This window comes from Pseudophryne corroboree, chromosome 1 (assembly GCF_028390025.1).
Source record: "Pseudophryne corroboree isolate aPseCor3 chromosome 1, aPseCor3.hap2, whole genome shotgun sequence".
Classification (NCBI taxonomy): Eukaryota; Metazoa; Chordata; class Amphibia; order Anura; family Myobatrachidae; genus Pseudophryne; species Pseudophryne corroboree.
The window spans coordinates 1,115,687,344-1,115,707,780 of record NC_086444.1 but is presented as its reverse complement, the minus strand read 5'-3'; the positions used below and the strand labels follow the sequence as shown (position 1 = coordinate 1,115,707,780).

General features: G+C 45.0%; 1 long non-coding RNA gene across 1 annotated transcript in view; it reads right to left on the bottom strand.

The window, feature by feature from the left end:
- Nucleotides 1-20,437, bottom strand: part of LOC134996004 (uncharacterized) — a 94,845-nt gene that overhangs the window by 46,601 nt on the left and 27,807 nt on the right. The gene's annotated exons all lie outside the window — the stretch shown is intronic.

The window sequence follows — 20,437 nt, the reverse complement described above, 5'->3', positions numbered from 1 at the left end:
TGGGCCTCGTACCACTGCGCATGCATACAGACTGGACTGCGCATGTGCCGTGATGGTATTGCGGTGGTGGTCACAGTGAGGTTATTATAGCAAAGTGAGAGGCAGATACATTGTGGGGAGGCAGCTGCCACGCAAAAGTGTTTGCTACCCCATAGGGCGAATCTGGCAGTTGGCCAGCCGGGCAAAGTGTGCAATGCAGGACGCTGTTGCCAACATTTAAACAATGCAACAACGTCAGTTTGCACCCTTCACCAGCAGTTGAATTCCCCCCATCAATGTGAGTTCTTAAAACCTAGTAAGTGCTCTTTGACGCTGGTACAGAAGTTAAAAAAGAACAATGTAAGTGCTAGACCTGTCCACACGCTTCTGACAAGCGTTCACTCTGCTTCGCTTTAATTAAGACAATGCATGAAGATTTCCGAGATGTTTGAGCTCCTAAGCGTACAATGGAAGTGAATGAGAGTGAATGAGAGAACTCATTTTGCAGACACTATTCTATGCTTCAGGGGTGTTCAATGTTTTGTCTACGCTTTAGGCAAAGTTGAACGCAGGCCAGGTTTGGGGACGGGTCTTCGTGTGTTTGCAGTGCACCTGCTCAATAGCGGAGCCTACACAACTATGCGTAATTCAGGGTCAAAGGCAAATGAGTCACATCTTCGTCTGCAGCTGAAGGGTGATAATGGGCATCTTAACAGGGCCGAGCAAAATATGCCTGTTTTCAAGAATAGTTTTCCTCGATGATAGAGTAATTACAGACATCTTCCATTCAGCGCTACATCAGTCTCTTCATGGGTGGCCAATGACCAATGACAAAGATTAGAGAATGCTGATGAAGGGTCTTTGTATGTTACGGTAGGGGAACGTTTTTACACATAGCACACAGGTTGCAGATTGATATCGCTAACAGCAGTTTCGGCACTATCACTACAGAGTGTGCAGTTGCTATGTGTCCTAGAGGTGAGGGCTGTACGGCAGTGCTGGGTCACCATCTTGAAGAGCAGAGCACAGGACTGTTCTGCGCATACATCGGCCCAATTCAGGTTTCACTGCTCATGCACTGAGGTAAATCACTGGATTGAGTATGGGTACCAGGCTTCCAGGCTTCTGCCCATGCTCAGAATGACCTAACCTTAGCCCTCCTGTCCTGCAGTCTAATCCTAATGTCGGCATTCTGACACATCCACCTTGTGTGTGTTACGCGTTTCGTGGGACCACTACCAGCTTCTTCAGACACTTTATGACTAGTTTTTGATGAAGGTTACATTCTTAATGGATTAGAAAGAGAGCACCATTTTTATTCCTTGTAAAGTACCAGCGTGCAGTTACAAACAGGGTGAGTCTGTAACATCAGCAGGGTCAATGTTAAATTGAAATAGAGAATGCAAACAGAGTGCGTGTATGCCGTGATTTCCCCACTGTGTGGCAGTGTAGAGCACTGTGGTGCAATGTCGGATGCAGTGGAGCAACTGTTTGCTACTACACATGCATCACATCTGCACTGAGCATGAATGGTGATTGGTTTGCAATGATGGACATAGTGAAGACTTATTCTCAAAGTGAGGGGCGGGTAGTGACCGCTTGGGGGAAGTAATGCAAGGTTGCGTAGACCCCCTGAATTGGGCCAACACTATTAATAATAAGTCTCATCCCTCATTTTCAGGGAGTGTCCCAGGTTTAAATAACTTTCTGTCCCTATAAAATGACCTTTTGTTATTATTCATCAGTGTCTCCTACTGTAGTTCTTATTTTATATATATTTATTAGAGATGTGTGGCGGACACTTCTCGGGTTTTGTGTTTTGGTTTTGGATCTGGATCCCTGCTCGTGTTTTGGATCTGGACTGGTTTTGCCAAAACCACCCTTTCGGGTTTTGGATCTGGAAGATTTTTGAAAAAAACATAAAACAGCTAAAATCACAGAATTTGGGGGTAATTTTGATCCTACGTTATTATTAACCTCAATAACATTCATTTCCACTCATTTCCAGTCTATTCTGACCACTGAACACCTGACAATATTGTTTTTAGGCCAAAAGGTGGCACCGAGGTAGCTGTATGACTAAGTTAAGCGACACAAGTGGGCGGCACAAACACCTGGCCCATCTAGGAGTGGCACTGCGGTGGCAGACAGGATGGCAGTTTTAAAAACTAGGCCCAAAAGAGCACATAATGCAAAGTAAGAAAAGAGGTGCAAGATGGAATTGTCTCACCCACCTACCCTTATGTTGTTTAAACAGGACATGCACAGTTTAATAAACCCATCATTTCAGCGACAGGTGGTCCCCCTGGAAAAAGCTTGCCAAGTTCTCTGAATCATAGCTAGCTACTAACATACCACCTCCATATTTGATGACTTTTCACATTATGTGAAGAGGCAAGAGGTAGAGGACAGTGTCAAGAAGGTGATTAAAAATTAGAGAGGCATGCAATCAGGAACAACACACAGGCTTTCACCTCCACTCCTATATTGGTGTGGAACAGAAAGGAAATATATAATTACCACATTACTGGACAAACTGAAAAACTAGGGGCCAAAGCCTCCAAAATTGTACCCCCTTCTCCATTTTCAGAGATTAAGATAATCTCAGATTTAATGCTGAGATGCAAATAAACTGGTTTATACCACAGGATCAAGTTTGGATATTTTCCCCTCCACGGAGTCTGGAGACTTATTTTGTGAAAATCTTGTGGGTTTCCTTTTTTACCCCATTTTTTTATTGCATTTTTATTTTCATATTTTGTGGCAGATGCCTGTTACGCACACCAGTGCTAACAGGAGTATACCGGTGTATGAACAGAGAGGGAAGCGAAGCAAACGAACTCACAGACAGTATAACATAACATACACAGGAGGTGATGGAATAACTAATAAACACAAAGCGAACGGAGAAGCCCAAAGGCTCAGGAATTGGGTGTCTCCCTAGTGTCAGGAATGCTCAGATGGAATAGAGCGGACAATGAAGCGATGTGTAGTGATTTAACATGTGGAGCACCTGAAATGATGTTGCTAAGAGCAACAGAAAAAACCCCAAAGGGTTACCAACGGGTGTGGGAATAAACTCCTTGGTCAGAGATAGAACTATAGACACAAGGAGAGTATCCACAATCCTAACCCCCACTTGCAGGGCACAGGTTCAGCTTACTGCCACTAAACTGACACCTGGACGCCCTGCACAGTGAGGGAGGATTAAGCAAGCAGGTCTGAGAGTACAGCCGCAAACCTGCTGGGTTCACAGAATAGCAAAAGAACCCCAGCAGGTCAAACAACTGACTCCAGTCTTACTGCTAGGTCCGGATTGGCAGAATGAAGTACCGAATCCCAAGGCCTATTCGCAGTAAGCAACAAGTAAATACAAAGTCACACAGTACTAGCTAACTCTCTGGAACTGACTAACAAACAAAGATTCAGCAGCATTTGCCTAGCCTGAGAGGATGGTTTATATAGCAGGTGCTGTCCACGCCCCACTCAGACCTCACAGACTGTGAGCACAAAACCAGCGCCGGATTCCCTGCCGTGCACAGAGCCTGTAACAACTACACAGTAAAAACCCGGACCGGAGTATCAGCTGCGCTCAGGTTACTTCGCTAACACTTGCCTCCCGGTTGCCATGGCGACGTGGCAGCACAGAGCAGGAGATCCTAACAGTACCCCCCCTCTGACGAGGGGTCAAAGAACCCCTACCACTGGGTTTATCGGGGAACTGCGAGAAGAAAGAGCGTATCAGTCTGGGGGCATGAAGATCACAACTGCGCACCCACGACCGCTCCTCCGGGCCATACCCCTTCCAGTGCACCAAAAATGACAGCCGACCCCGAACCATCTTGGAGTCAAGAACCCTTTCAACCACAAACTCCCTCTGACCCCGTATCAGAAGAGGAGAAGGTCTTCCACTGGAAGAAGGATTACTAACCGCCAGTTTTAAAAGGGAACAATGAAATGTTTTATTGATACCCAATGAACGGGGCAGATCTAACTGAAATGCCACCGGATTGATAACCCTGGTGATCTTATAAGGGCCGATGAACCGGGGGCCAAACTTATGAGATGGCTGTCTCAACTTCAAATTCTTGGTGGACAACCAGACGAAGTCTCCTAATTTGAAGCTGCAGGGTCTTCTCCGCTTATCAAAAACCCTTTTGGTCACTAATGACACAGACACAAGGGCTTTCTTCACTTTCCTCCAAATACCCCTAAGGACCGAAACAACAGAGGAACCACCAGACGTGGAATCCAGGCGGTCAAAAGAATTGGCCTTAGGATGATGCCCATACACACAAAGGAAGGGAGAGATCCCTGTAGCAGAGTGAGCCGCGTTGTTATAGGCAAACTCCGCCATGGACAGATGAGCAACCCAGTCAGTATGACACTTGGAGACATAACACCTGAGGAACTGCTCCAAGGACTGGTTCACCCTCTCAGTCTGCCCATTAGACTGTGGATGGTAGCCTGACGACAAGCTCACAGAAATCTGGAGATCAGAACAAAATGCCCTCCAGAATTTGGCCACAAACTGGGATCCACGGTCAGAGACCACATCAAGTGGCAACCCGTGGAGGCGCACAACATGCTGCATAAATAACTCAGACAGGCGTCTGGCCGATGGCAACCCAACCAGTGGAACGAAATGCGTCATCTTCGAAAACCTGTCAACGACAACCCAAATGGCTGTCACCCCCGAGGATTTGGGCAAGTCCACCACAAAATCCATGGAAATGTGGGTCCATGGCTTAGACGGAATAGAGAGTGGATGTAATGGGCCGACAGGAACCCCTCTAGGAGTTTTATTTCGGGCACAAACGTCACATGCCCGAACCCACTGATCCACATCCCTAGCCACCGAGGGCCACCACACCGCCCTAGACAGCAACTCCCGAGTTCTGGCAATACCCGGATGCCCTGCCGACCTCTTGGCATGGAATTCCAGGGACACTCACTGTTTTAACCTAGGAGGCACAAACAAGAGACCTACCGGAAGGTCTGGAGGAGCCTGCTCCTGTGCTCTAAGGACTAATGACAAGAGGTCCTGGGTAATGCCCACTTTAATACATGATGGGGACACAATGGGCAATGGCTCCTCGGTGGTCTCTTGAACTGGAGCAAAACTCCGCGAGAGCGCATCAGCCTTGATGTTTTTTGACCCAGGGCGAATTGTTATCAAAAAATTAAAGCGAGCAAAAAACAAAGCCCATCGTGCCTGCCTGGCATTGAGCCGCTTTGCTGACTCTAAATATGCCAGATTCTTATGGTTGGTGAGAATTAAGATCACAAACTTAGCCCCCTCAAGCCAGTGTCTAAACTCCCCGAGTGCATCCTTTATAGCCAACAATTCCCGGTTACCCACATCATAATTCATCTCGGCAGACGAAAATTTACGGGAAAAGTAAGCACAGGGATGAAGGCGATTATCAGACACCCCCATCTGAGAGAGCACTGCCCCAATACCTATCTCAGAGGCATCCACTTCTACCACAAAAGGACGCTCTGGATCTGGGTGCCGCAGCACCTTGGCCGAGACAAATGCCCTTTTGAGACGGGCAAAGGCCGCTTTGGCCTCACAAGACCAGTGAGCAACATCCGCCCCCTTCTTAGTGAGTGCCACCAAGGGGGCCACTATAGACGAAAATCCAGCGATAAACCGTCTATAAAAATTTGCAAAGCCCAGAAAACGATGAAGCGCCTTCAAACTAGTGGGCTGCACCCAATCCAGGACTGCCTGTACCTTAGAACCCTCCATTTGGAAACCTTCTGAGGAGATAATATACCCTAGAAATGCGATTTGCTGGACTTCAAACTCGCACTTCTCCAGCTTCGCCCCAAGCTGGTGGTCTCTGAGTTTCTAAGCGTACATGCTTCCGATGTTCCTCCAGGGAATGAGAGAAGATTAGGATGTCATCTAGATAAACAACTAAGAATCTATCCAAATATTCCCTGAGCACATCGTTCATGAATTCCTGGAAGACTGCCGGGGCATTAAAGAGCCCAAAAGGCATCACCAAATATTCATAATGCCCTGAGTGGGTATTAAAGGCAGTCTTCCATTCATCCCCCTCTCTTATTCGGATTAGATTGTAAGCACCGCGTAGGTCAATCTTAGAAAAAATGGTGGCAGTACGAAGCTGGTCAAACAAAACCGAAATGAGAGGCAGTGGGTACGAGTTTTTAATCGTGATACGGTTCAATTCCCTGAAGTCGATGCAGGGTCGCAACGAACCGTCCTTTTTACCCACGAAAAAGAACCCCGACCCAACTGGGGACTGTGAGGGTCTGATAAATCCTTTAGCCAAGTTCTCCTGAATGTACTCTGCCATAGCCTGAGTCTCAGGACGTGACAGGGAGTACAACCTGCTCTTGGGAAGCTTAGCATCCGGCAACAAATCAATGGCACAGTCATAGGGGCGATGGGGAGGTAGTACCTCCGCAACTTTTTGGGAGAACACATCCGCAAAATCTGCATAACATCCTGGCAATCCTGGCAAACTTAGCTGCAAGAGCCTGACTGGAAGGCTCAAGCAACTCCTGAAACAATCACTACCCCAACTAAGAATCTCCCCAGAGACCCAGTCAAATTGAGGGTTATGGGCCCTTAACCAGGGTAACCCCAAAACCAATGGGGCAAAAGAACAGACAGTCAAATAAAAAGAAAATTTTTCAGAGTGTGTGGCTCCAATAAACAAAGGAATTTGGCTTGGCAGGAGGTAATTTTACCCTGGGACAATGGTTCCCCGTTTAACCCACAGATCTCAATCTCTGATGCCAAAGGTACTGAGGGAACAGAGTGTTCCAGGGCGAATTGACGATCCATGAAAACCCCATTGGCCCCACTGTCAACAAAGGCCTCTTGACAGTTTGACCGAGGATCTCCAAAGTCACCGGAATGAGGAAAGTCTTTTTAGGAAATTCTGACTTCTGGCCTGACAGGATATTTCCCATCACCCTCAGGCCCTGAAGTTTTCCGTTTTTTCTGGTCATGATACTACAACATGACCTTTATTCCCACAGTACAAACACAAACCCTGCTGTCTCCTCCGCGTCTTCTCACGCGAGGAGAGGCGGGTAGCCCCAATCTGCATAGGCTCCTCGGAATATTCCTCAGAGTCTGAGGTTCCCTTGGGAAAAAAGGAAACTGCGGTCTCCCTTTCAAGCCTACGCTCTCTCAGCCGTCTATCCACCCGGATGGATAACTGCATGAGCTGATCTAAGCTATCAGGCGAGGGATATTGTACCAGTTGGTCCTTTATCTGGTCAGAAAGGCCCCTTCGGTACTGGTTTCTCAGGGCTGGGTCATTCCACTGGGTATCATGAGCCAACCTCCGAAACTCCGTACTATAAACCTCAGCTGGCCGTCGCCCTTGCTTAAGAACCGTGATCTGAGCCTCGGCTGAAGCCATCTTGTCATGGTCATCATACAAAATGCCCAGTGCCGTAAAAAAAGCATCAACACTTTTAAGCGATGGACAGTCAGGCTGTAACCCATATGCCCAGACCTGTGGGTCTCCTTGTAGCAAGGAAATCACCATGCCCACCCGCTGAATCTCCGACCCAGAAGACTGGGGCCTAAGCCTGAAATATAGCTTACAGCTCTCCTTGAAACAAAAGAACTGCGAGCGATCTCCAGAAAAACGATCCGGGAGATTTACTTTCGGCTCCTTAACCCCTGAACTTGCCGCTGCTGCTGCGGGAGCTCCGCTAGCGGCCTGCGGGGTGTTCATTTTAATGGACATCTCATTAAATTGTCGAGTCAGGACCTGCACCTGATCGACCACCTGTTGCAAAGTATTTTGAGGGGTATGCTCCATATTCCCACAAAATTTCAACAGGAGTAAGGCTGCTGAATATGTTACGCACACCAGTGCTAACAGGAGTATACCGGTGTATGAACAGAGAGGGAAGCGAAGCAAACGAACTCACAGAAAGTATAACATAACATACACAGGAGGTGATGGAATAACTGATAAACACAAAGTGAACGGAGAAGCCCAAAGGCTCAGGAATTGGGTGTCTCCCTAGTGTCAGGAATGCTCAGATGGAATAGAGCGGACAATGAAGCGATGTGTAGTGATTTAACATGTGGAGCACCTGAAATGATGTTGCTAAGAGCAACAGAAAAAAACCCAAAGGGTTACCAACGGGTGTGGGAATAAACTCCTTGGTCAGACATAGAAATATAGACACAAGGAGAGTATCCACAATCCTAACCCCCACTTGCAGGGCACAGGTTTAGCTTACTGCCACTAAACTGACACCTGGACGCCCTGCACAGTGAGGGAGGATTAAGCAAGCAGGTCTGAGAGTACAGCCGCAAACCTGCTGGGTTCACAGAATAGCAAAAGAACCCCAGCAGGTCAAACAACTGACTCCAGTCTTACTGCTAGGTCCGGATTGGCAGAATGAAGTACCGAATCCCAAGGCCTATGTAACCCTTATTCACTTGTGGCGTGCCTCCACCCAAGCAGATATACCCTGGCTTGCTTGGGAAAGCCTTCCTTTATTAGGATATTGGGTTAGATGGTGATAATCGCTCAGATCACAATAACCCTATTAAATACTGGAAAATTATGGACGTTAACTTTCCTCACCTTTCTTTGTTGTTTTCTTCAGCAGATTTCTTAATTTATGATACTATTCTCTTCTCTTACAGGGTTCCCAGATACAACCAACAAGCTAAACAGGTAAGTAATTTTATTGGTACTAAATTGATAAAACATGCAGGGTTATATGATATATATAAGCATCAAATCATATACCTTCCAATATTACACTCATTTAAACATATGTCACACCATATATGCATGAATCAACAAAAAATTATATTTATAATTAACCCACAGTAGAAAAAATCTGTGGACCCGGGGTTTTAGATAATTTTCCGTATTACCACCTGCGCAGAGTTACCTATATAATATACTCTCTATAATGTGTCAGTATCTGGATGGCCACCAGAGGGTATGAGGGGGTTCCTTATGGTAAATTACTCTCCAGTAATGGATCTTTAATCCAGTTGCAGAGGGGATATACGATGTGCAATCTTCTTCCCTTCTCTGATTATAATCCCTGGTCAACTGCTTCCCATTAGGGTAATCTGTGCAAATATTCCCCCCTATTACGCCTTTCCTCACAGTTTAGTTTTTGTTTTTTTTTATTATATTCGTAGGGCACTCCCCCGACTCCTTCTCTACTTTCCTTAAAAGTTTATACTGCGGGGCAGGCTATCGGCCAATGGTGGTAATTATATTCATTTAAATCAGTTGAGCGCCTTAAGGAAAGGTTAGGGTTCAGAGAAGGTGGATTAGTGAGAGTAAAAGATTTAAGCAAGGAAATGCAGAGATGATTGACAAGAATCCCTTGGCATGCAGGTAATAGGCGTTATTAAGAGTGCACTCAATGAATTATTATACGTAAATGTCTCTTGCAAAACAAGCAGATAGGAATGGAAGGATGACAAAAGAAATACAGCTCCTCTCAATGCCGGCTAAATTGAGGTAATTAGCTTACATAGTTCCAATATCTCTCTCTGTCTAGAAGAAAAGTATAAGGTGTGGGGTGGAAAGAGGACGCAATTAAAAGGCTGACCTTGCCTAATGCTCCAGTCTATTCAGTGACTGGGGGATGATCAATATGACAGTTCTATAACTGTGTGGCATCTAGGTGTTTTGGGTCATATCTCTTAGATATATATATGGCTGTATACCATTTTTTTACAGCTTGTAATTTGTTGTCCCCACCAAACTCAGCCTTAATTCTCTCTCCCACCTCCCTCTGTCACTGTCACAATTCAGGGCTGTGGATCTCCCTTATCATTGGGCTTAATAGCTCCTCACAGCTCGTCCCTGCAGCTAGCCATAGTACCTGACCTCCTGCAGTAGTGTTGGTAGTCGAAGGCAGCTCAGGGCTGTGGTACTAGTCTCCAGCAGTAATGACTGGCGCTGTCTCCCTTTCCGCTGCGGTCGGCTGGCATAGGAGTATAATGCAGACTCCTGTCTCCTCAGTGGCGGCTGTCAGGGGTCCTCCTTGGAAAGCTTCTCCCTCTCTCTAGGCAACAGCTCCGTATCCTTAGCAACAGCTGGCTGGACACTACAGCGGTAACCCCGTTCTCTTTCTCCGCCACGGCTCTGACTCCTTAGCGGCAGCTGGCGGGACCCTTCAGCGGTACGTCTTCTCCCCTCACAATCTCCTCAGCCTCTCCCCTCAGCGGCTCGTCTGACCCCCCTCAGAGCGGCTCGTGCGGCCCCCCTCTGAGCGGCTCGTGCAGCCCCCCTCAGAGCGGCTCGTGCAGCAGCGCTCGCCAGGTGTCCGTTCCCCTTCAGTTTTTTTTTTTTTCTCAGCGGAGCGAGGGCTTCCAGAACAGTCTCCCCAGCATCCTCGCGCCACCCAATTCACATTAATACATAGATTTCTATAATGTACTCTAATACCTTCTATACATTACTATACAGTATTATTAATCTCTGAACTATCTTATTCTCCCTAGCATTTACTAACACAGTGTTACATTCTCCCCCTGGTGATTGGCACTTATGATAGGAGTGAAAATCACCATATAATTAATAACCATGTTGATGCATCTATTATTTACACACACTATAACCAAAATATGGCCATGACATTATCAAACTAGGATGTATTATCAAAGGAACTTCCGTGGGAGTGCCTAACTGCTCATAAGTTAAAATTCTTGGTGGTTTCCGAACTCTTTGAGGTCTAGGTGACATATGTAGTCCCTCCGACACTACCTCTTTTCCAACTGGGGTGTCGGGTAACAATTCAGAGTCTTCTCGTACTTCCCAACTTTCCTCTGTAACTTCCCCCGTAAGGTTTTTATCAATAGATTCGGAGTATCGATAATTCAGCTCTGGAGCACTCTCTTCCTGTAAACAGTCTTGGTCTTGATAAAAACATCCTGATGCATATTCATCCGTAGGGTCACTATTCTCAGAATGCATTAAATTCCCATTACCCGTACCGATGTTCATCCCTGTGGAACCACCCCGATCATTCTTAGGAATGTCACATCCAATATCCTCCCCCACCGTATATCTTGTCCAATGGGGAGCAAATGCTGCCGATGATATGTTACATGGGGCCCCTGTCCATTTTCAGGGGCCAGTTGGTACACTGGAAGATCGGCAAGTTGATTTACAATAATATAGGGTTGGGATCTCCACCGATTTCCCATTTTCTGTCTTCGTGGAGCCCCTAACATTCGGATTAGCACTTTATCTCCTGGGAACAGTCTATTTTCTTTTACATGACTGTCGTACCTGTTTTTATTCCTTTCCCCAATATGATCAGCTGAGGTTTGAGCCATATGATAAGCCTCTCTTAACTGCTGTTGTAATCGCTTTACATATTGATGATGTGAGGCTACCTTAGGTGAATTGACTTGCGTCCCCAAACATACATCGATGGGTAGTATAGCCTCTCGGCCGAACATAAGGAAATAGGGAGTATATCCCGTAGAATCATTCTGAGTACAATTGTAGGCATGAACCAACGAAGAGACACACTGTTTCCATCGCCTTTTCATCTTATCATTTAATGTTCCCAACATATTTAATAGTGTACGATTAAACCGTTCAGGTTGGGGGTCGCCTTGAGGATGATATGGAGTTGTTCTCGATTTCTTTATCCCACAACATCTACATAATTCATGAATGAGATCACTTTCAAAACATCGACCTTGATCAGAGTGTATCCGAGCAGGCAATCCATAATGTTGAAAAAATCTCTCCCAAAGGGTTTTGGCGACAGTAACGGCCTTCTGATTCGGAGTCACATAGGCTTGAGCATAGCGCGTGAAATGGTCTGTGATTACCAGTATGTTCCCTTCCTGTCCTCCTGGCCCTTCCAATGAAAGAAAGTCAATACAAATTAAATCCATGGGCCCGGAGCTATGAATATTTACTAGAGGGGCCACTTTCATAGGTAAAGTCTTTCGAAGAATACACTTCCCACATGTCCTACAGTACTGGTCGATATCCCTACTCATAAAGGGCCAAAAGAATCTTTCTGATATCAAACCTAGAGTCTTCTCATATCCAAGATGACCATGCCTGTCATGCAGCTCCATCATCACCAATGACTGATATTTATAGGGTAGTACTATCTGCCACTTATCCCGACCATCTTTCCTTCGGCTGTATCGGTAGATTATACCTTCCCTGATGCACAATCTTTTTGATTGTTGAAGAAGTACTCGAGATTTAGGGGACAAGGTCCTATAATTTATAGAATTATGAGGGTTTTCCAAACATTGAATGATAGGTAGTATATCAGGGTCGGCCCTCTGATCCTGCGCCAATTGTTGGGTCGTAATAGTTTCCAATCCATCCATTTGGGACCTTGTTACCCTCTGGTACTGGGGTGGTATGGCCTTATCGGAGGCCCCAATCATCCGGATTGCTGCCACATGTAGATATCCAGTACTACTGATCTGATGGCATAGTCCTTGGATGCCTGCAGCTGGAACTTCGATCCACTCATTGCTGTCCGTTTTTTCTGTTGAATGGGGCATTCTGGACAACGCATCTGCATCCTGGTTGGTGATTCCTGGTCTATATTTGATGGTAAATTGGTAGTTATTTAACGCGGCCAGCCACCTATGACCAGTTGCATCTAATTTTGCTGTGGACTGAATATATGTCAAGGGATTATTGTCAGTCTGCACTAAAAATTCCACTCCATATAGATAGTCGTGAAACTTCTCCGTGACTGCCCATTTGAGAGCTAGAAACTCTAATTTATGTACAGGATAATTTTTTTCACTATGAGATAGTCCACGACTTACATAGGCAATAGGTCTTAGCTGATTATCATCAAATTGATATAATACTCCCCCAAGTCCCTCAAAGGAGGCATCAATGTGGACCTCATAAGGGAGTTCTGGATTTGCATATGCCAGCACTGGAGATTTTGTTAGACTTTCTTTTAGTTGACGAAAAGCATCTTCGCATTTTTCATCCCATCTTACTCCAAATGACTCTTTAGGCTTTAAATACTTGGTCTCATAGTTAATAGAAGAACCTGTAATTTTCCTCGTTGGGGGATAGCCTCGGGTCAGATCAGTTAAGGGACGGGCAATCTTAGAATATTGCGGCACAAATTTTCTGTAATAGCCGCAAAATCCCAGAAAGGATCTCAGATCTCGGAGATTATCAGGTCGGGGCCAGTTCTTTACAGTTTCTACCTTATCTGGGTCAGTAGCCACTCCTTGCCTACTGACTATGTGACCAAGATACTTTACTGATGACCGACAAAGTTGGCATTTTTCAAGAGAGAGCTTCAATCCCCTGGCAATTAATCGATCCACTACTTTGAGTAGGCGCTGGTTGTGTTCATCAAGGGTTCTTCCAAACACTATGATGTCATCAAGGTATACGAGTACTTCCCTGTAACACATATCCCCTATTGTCTTTTCCATGGTCCTCTGAAATGTAGCAGGAGCACCAGTTATCCCCTGAGGCATCTTGAGAAATTCAAAGAACCCGATGGGGCAAATGAAAGCAGTTTTAGATCTATCATTAGCGCTCATCGGTATCTGATAATAACCACTCCTCAGATCTAATACCGAGAACCACTGACTACCCTGAAGACAATCAAGTGCTTCATCAACTTTCGGGACAGTATATTGGTCTGGCACGGTGCGATTGTTAAGGGTGCGATAGTCAATGCATAATCTAATTTCACCGTTCTTTTTCCGAGCTACCACTATGGGAGAAGCGTATTGGCTCTCAGAGTCAGCTATCACATTATTTTCAAGCAGTCCCCTGAGATGCTTCCTCACGTCCTCGAAGTCAGCTGGTGCCAAACGTCTAGATCTTTCTCTGAAAGGGGTCTCATTGTTTAATTTAATGTGATGTTCAACCCCGGTAGCAGTGCCTAAATCCCATTCACTTCTGGAGAAGGCCGACTCTCTCAGTAGTAATTGTTCTATAAGAATTTGTTTATTATCATAGTCAATATCACTTCCCGTAAAACAAGCTTCTAACTCCACCTTTGAAAAAGGCCTTACTCCCTCCTTGAGTAAGAGGACATCCTTTTCTCCTGTCGCCATCTTTCCCTCCACCCGTTGACTTCGGCATTGGGGTTGGGTACCTAGCGACTCTGGCTTCACCCCTTCCAATATTTCCTGCTCTTGCTTCTCACACCATTGTATAAGGTTCTGAAACATATTTGTATTGGTGCCCACGATTACTGGCAACTTCCCATTGTCCCCAGGGGAATCCGGACATACCAAGGCTACTAATGGAACTGTTTGGTTAGTAGAACTCAATCCTGGATCAAACGTGATCTGGGTAACCACATACCCCAGATATGGGTAACGTTGTTCGCTCAATCCCCATATAGTCAGTCCACTAAGAGGTTGAATGGGAACATCAGACAGATGGTGGTTGTACCAAGATTCGAATATTATGGACACTTGTGATCCACTGTCCATCAATATAGTACAATCGTGACCATTGATCATAGCCTTAGTTATAGGGGCATGTCCCAATAAACTATCGGGAACAGAGTGGGACCATTGTGCACTCCCCATAGCTCTAACTTGTATTATTGGGGAGTCTGTGAGGGGTCCACAGCACTCCCGTTGGAGTTTCCCCCTTCATATGACCTTCTTCTTTCATTGCTGTTAATTCCCCTCCTCTCAGACCCCCTTATAGGGCATTCAAATGACCGATGTCCAAACTGCCCACAACTATAGCACTCGTAGGCATTTCTAAAGTCACTTCTTCTATCTCCTCTTCCTACACCCAACAGCCTATTGGGGGCTCGTTGTTGGCTAGTCTGCAAAGCTATAAGCTGATCGATTTTCTTGTTCTGTTCTTCTATCATCCTCAATAATCTGTCATCCACAGGAGGGGGATCAGCAGTTGGTAATATAACTTTAACCTTCTTTATAGACTTTTCCCGGTTTTCCATTTGTACTTCCTCCAATTTGACATCTCTGACTAATTCATTCTGATAAAGCTAAATATTTATCGTATATAAAACACTTTAAGAGGTCTAAGAACACTATACGCTATCTACGTAAGAAGTACCATAAGGGTACGCAAGTTGCGTAACGATCGCTCAACCGTAGTCGAGACGCTCAAGCGTCACGTTCGCTTACGGCCCAGAGATCACAGGCAGGCACGCTATTGGCTGCCGACTAACGTAATGATTCGCTATAGCGTAGCGGACGCTCAGGACCACGAGGAGATCACCAGCGGTGCAGACGCTTATAACGTTAACCCTTTATATCTATACCTTTAACAACGAAATATACAGTAAACCTTAGTGTGGTGACAGAGTGTAAGTGCAACCTGGTGTAACCTGATTAACTAAAAAGCTGCTTGAGCGTCACCGACGCTCAGGGAATACTTAACACTATAAGAAATACACAGATACCTGGGCTTAGGGTCCAAAACCTATTATATGTATTATGACTATTATACTTGCAAAAGAATCACAGTACAAAGCATACACTACAATATAACATAGACTAACTAACCAGATAACTACACAGGAAATACAATACAATACAATTAAGGGAAAAATACGGGAGAAATAGAAGAGAGAGAGAGAGAGAGAGAGAGATAGAGAGAGAGATATGGCTCACAATAACATCAAGACAATATGATTGCGGAGAAACACTTACGCACAAGGGGAAACGATCGCATGCGCCTCGATATCCAGCTCCCGATTATCAGCAATGAGAACCGTTGAAGAGAGTGTACTGGATACGGTCGGCCTGCCTATTTATGCCCCACACACAATACAATTCAATGGTCCCTACAATCTCATTGTTCATTGGACACAGGAATTCGGCTTCGCATTATAACAAAAGGTCATAGGTTGATTCATACAGGTGGGCTGTGACTGTTTCCAACTGTCCAGGTGGGTGGGATACAGGGTTTCCCGCCGCATGACTAAGTAAGAACAAATAATAGTAAATGGACATAAACTTCTTATGTCCATAACTATTCGCACGAGCGATTAATCCGCTCCAAACCAACACCGGAATATTGCTATTTAAATACTCTTCTGATGGGTACCAAACACTACTGTATGACCCCTGTTAGACCCTTCGTACAATACAAAGAGGGATCTCTCTGTTCAGGAACATGCTATGTTAACTAAACTTTCAGTATCTATCAAAGGGACCATGATCTACAAAATACATTATTAGTGAAAATATGTAACGAATGGGTCGCACGCTACGATTACATAAACTCTACCGTAAATACGCATACCGTGCGCCTGCGGGTGCCCGCGACTGTGAGTATGTGCACGTACGGGAGAGCGTACGCATGCGCAGCGCGGACCAGTATGAGGTGCAAATATGGCAGTGTGTGTAGAGATATTTTTCTGACTTTGACAGTCCACCCTTTGGCAGTCAATAATAACTGCCACCTTCTAAAACATTTCAAAAGGAGAAAAATATATGTCAGGGGTTAATTCATTTCCATGGTTGGGTAAGGGAGGAGAGAGGAGTAGGTGGGAAGAGGGTATGACCTAGTGAGATAGCAGAAGCATGTGTGTATGAGTCCATGTTTGGGGGGTCATGTATCATCGTGCCGTGCGTGTTGTAAAATCAAGCTTCGAGGTATTGCGAAGTATACATTTGAATTCCTTCTTATCCCGTGGTACGGGTCTGTGGATGGGCTGTCAAACTTTACCGAGCTCTTTTCGGATTTTGAACAAAATGGGGAGCACATTTTAGTTGATGATACATGAATAGGGGAGGTATGTGGTTGCTGATATCTGTGCCTGTATTCCCTATCGACTATGTGTGTTATTACCTGAGGGTTGTAGAGATGATGATAAAGAACACTTATGGAAAATGCAGTGGTATTCTATGTCAGGTTAATGTACATCTGTCGGTTGAAGTTTTGTTCGGTATCAGTTGAAAGTCGTCTTCTTTGCGCTGTTTTGCCCATTAGGTGCGAGCAAAAAGCTTTGTCAATGCCATCAGATTTACAAAAAAAATGTTGGGCTAGCGTAAGTTTAAGAATTCTAGGGAAACTGGGGATCCATGGCAAAGTTCATCAAATGTCCGTATCTACAGTGGTCAAAACTTCTTCTTTGGTCAATCCGTTGTCTGTATAGCGTCTCGTCAACTTCCTTGTCCAAGTGGGTCTTTTTATCTTGGAGAAAAAAACCAGAAAAACAGGTGAAAGAAACGGACCGTATAATCGCATTTTCATTACATCATTGTTTCTATTGTTGGGTCATAAATCAAATCCAGGTTAATTACAGTTTCCTCACTCCTCAAACTCATTACTCTTGTACTTTGTTTGCACTTCATTAAAGCCTGACCGCATCTAAATATCAAGCCAATTGATATGACAACACCTAAGATACATAGGAGAAACTTCCCAACATCCATTATGACTCCTTGAGCCCAGTCTCCTAAACCGGAGAACCAATTTCGCGGGTTCAACCATGACACCCAACCAGTCAGCTCATTACCTACAGCAGCAAGAGTGAGATTGTGTTTTCGGCGAAATTCCCACTTCAATTGGAGAATATCGTCCATCTTTTTGGTCTATGACCTCGACCGGATCCTCGGTGCTATTCGTGATATATGTGCAACATTTCACGCCGTATTGTGTTGCCAGAGTGACACAATATCCGCCTGTCACTGCTGTGAGATAATTAAGAACCATTCTATGCTGCACCAGTTCTGTTTTATAAGTTTGAAGTTCCCTTCCAGTATATCTAAACGTGTCATCATACATTTCAGTGATATTATCTAACAAATTTGCGAGCGCCGATATGTATTTATAATTCAGCACTCCTCTAGCGGTGCGGGTGAAATCTAACGCGATTAAGAATTGAATCCCGGTGGATTCACTTATCAGATCAGAGGCCGGATGCTCTGTCTTCTCTATCAGGTGCCTTTTAACAACGTGCTCGTAATGGGTGTGAGTATAAGGAGCTTGGGCACCACGGTGTATGTCTTTCATTTTGTCATGTGACACAGTCATTACTTCAGGCAATACTTTTCCAATATAACACAATCCTTCAGAGTTTGGGGCAAGCCACTTGTACGCCTTTCTCCCGCATATGAAATATGCATCATCGGGGAGAACATATGGGACGGAGTAGGACATAACCATATTACACACCTTCCATGTGAAATCTCCTAACCCTAATTCTTCCATCTGTTTAGTACACGTATCAGGTTGTACGATATGTGCACAGTATCCTGGTGATACCTCTCCAACTCTAGTAATCCTATTTCCTAAGGTATACCTATACCGGAAAGATTTTCCTCTACTGGCTATGTGGCGTACAAGCTCTGTATCTGTAGGCATTCTATCTGCTCTATGCAAAAAGGTCATGGTGTGGTTACTCCATGACACTTCCCAATTTCCCGGTTTTCGGGGATTGGAGATGTTGAAACATAATAGGGACCTATCCACGTGGTATTGGTGGAGCTTTAAACTAGGAGGACTGGAGATATTAAACCTCCGGTCCACCGGTCTCCCACCATTTAACTCAAGTACCTCCCCTATCGTTAAAGGAAATGGTACTAGCCCTGATTTGCTATGACCCTGAGGTACTTGAGAGCATACCCAACAATCTGTTTTGTTTAACACACTACCCACTAAGGAGTGATAATCACTCAATGGATGCCGGTCCATATGGATATTAAAACTGGATTGGCATTTCTTAATGCACCCATCCTCAATGACATTGTTACAGAGCCTACAGATACAGTTTTCTTCAGCTAACAATCCTTCACAATTCCTTCTATGGTCAATGCTATCGGATCGTTTTCTGATACTCGCCTTTGCTTGTTGGTTATGTTGTTCTCGGAAAACTACGCCTCCATCTTTATCATCAGAACCCATTCCAGAACCTCTCTCGACCTCCATGGTACTCTCGCCGGAACAGACTGCTCTGGTCAACATCATGGTTAACAGGAAAATCCGGATCACAGTCTCTTGGGGCAAGTCCATCTTATAGGAGGAAACGGAGAAGAATGAGAAGGGGGAAAAAGAAATTTTAGGGAGAGGGGATGGGAAGTGGAGAAAAACAATAAAAGGGAGTGGGGAGTCGACAACAGCTCTTGGTCTTGAGATTTTCACGGCTCAGGTGCCGCCTCAGTCCTCCTGGAACAGACACTCCAGTGATACAACCTCTACCGTCTGTTCCTTATCACGGGACTTCTCTGGATCAGCAACCTTCTTGCAGTGGGATGAATGAACCCAAGTCTCTCTCTCAGCAACCTTCAATGCTGTAGTGCTAGTCAATAAGACCTGGTATGGTCCTTCCCATCTGTCAATAAGGCAACCTGAGCGTAGAAAATTCCGTATCATTACATAATCCCCAGGTTCAATGTCATGACAATTACTATCTGGTAAATCAGGAATCACCAACTTCAGATTATCATTTTGATTCCTTAACTGTTTACTCATGTTAATCAAGTACTTTACAGTCACTTCATTGTTACATTTCAAATCATCCTGAGGGTTAATCATGACATGCGGTTGTCGACCAAACAAGATTTCAAAGGGAGACAGATTAAGAGGGGACCTGGGAGTGGTTCTGATACTGTACAATACAATGGGTAAAGCTTCTGGCCATGTCAATCCTGTCTCTGCCATCACTTTACTCAATTTATTTTTAATAGTGCTGTTCACTCTTTCGACCTTCGCACTCGCCTGTGGACGGTACGGAGTGTGCAGCTTGCTATCAATTCCCATCAACTTACACATTCCTTGAAAGACATCACCTGTAAAATGGGTACCCCTATCACTTTCGATTATTCTAGGGATACCATATCTACATACAAATTCCTGCACAATTTTCTTCGCAGTAAACATAGCGGTATTTGTGGCCGCTGGAAATGCTTCGACCCAATTTGAGAAAACATCTATACAAACAAGTACATATTTCAAATTCCGACAAGGGGGTAATTGTATAAAGTCAATTTGTATTACCTGGAAAGGGCTGCCGGCAGGTGGGATATGGGATGGTTCTGTAGGTATTGCCTTTCCAATATTCTTTCTCAAACAGGTAAGGCATGACATTGCTCTTTTACTCGCATGAGAGGAGAATCCTGGGGCGCACCAATATGCTCTTACCAATTTGCACATCCCTTCCTTGCCCAGATGAGTCAGCCCGTGAGCTGCTTCAGCCAGACATGGAAGATATGCTCTGGGGGCCACTGGTTTACCATGTCCATCCGTCCAGAGTCCTGAGGACTCCTGGCCATATCCCTTTGCCTTCCAGACTGCCTTTTCCTGTGTGGAACACAAATTTTGTATCTCACACAACTTTTGTGTGTTGATGGTATTAAATACCATCAGTTGTGTTGTGTCTGTCTGTCTGGGGGTAGCAGCTGCTAACTTAGCTGCTTCGTCTGCTCGGCTGTTACCAAGCAATACTGGGTCTTGGCTATATGTATGTGCTTTACATTTGATAACAGCCACTCTGTCGGGTTCCTGTA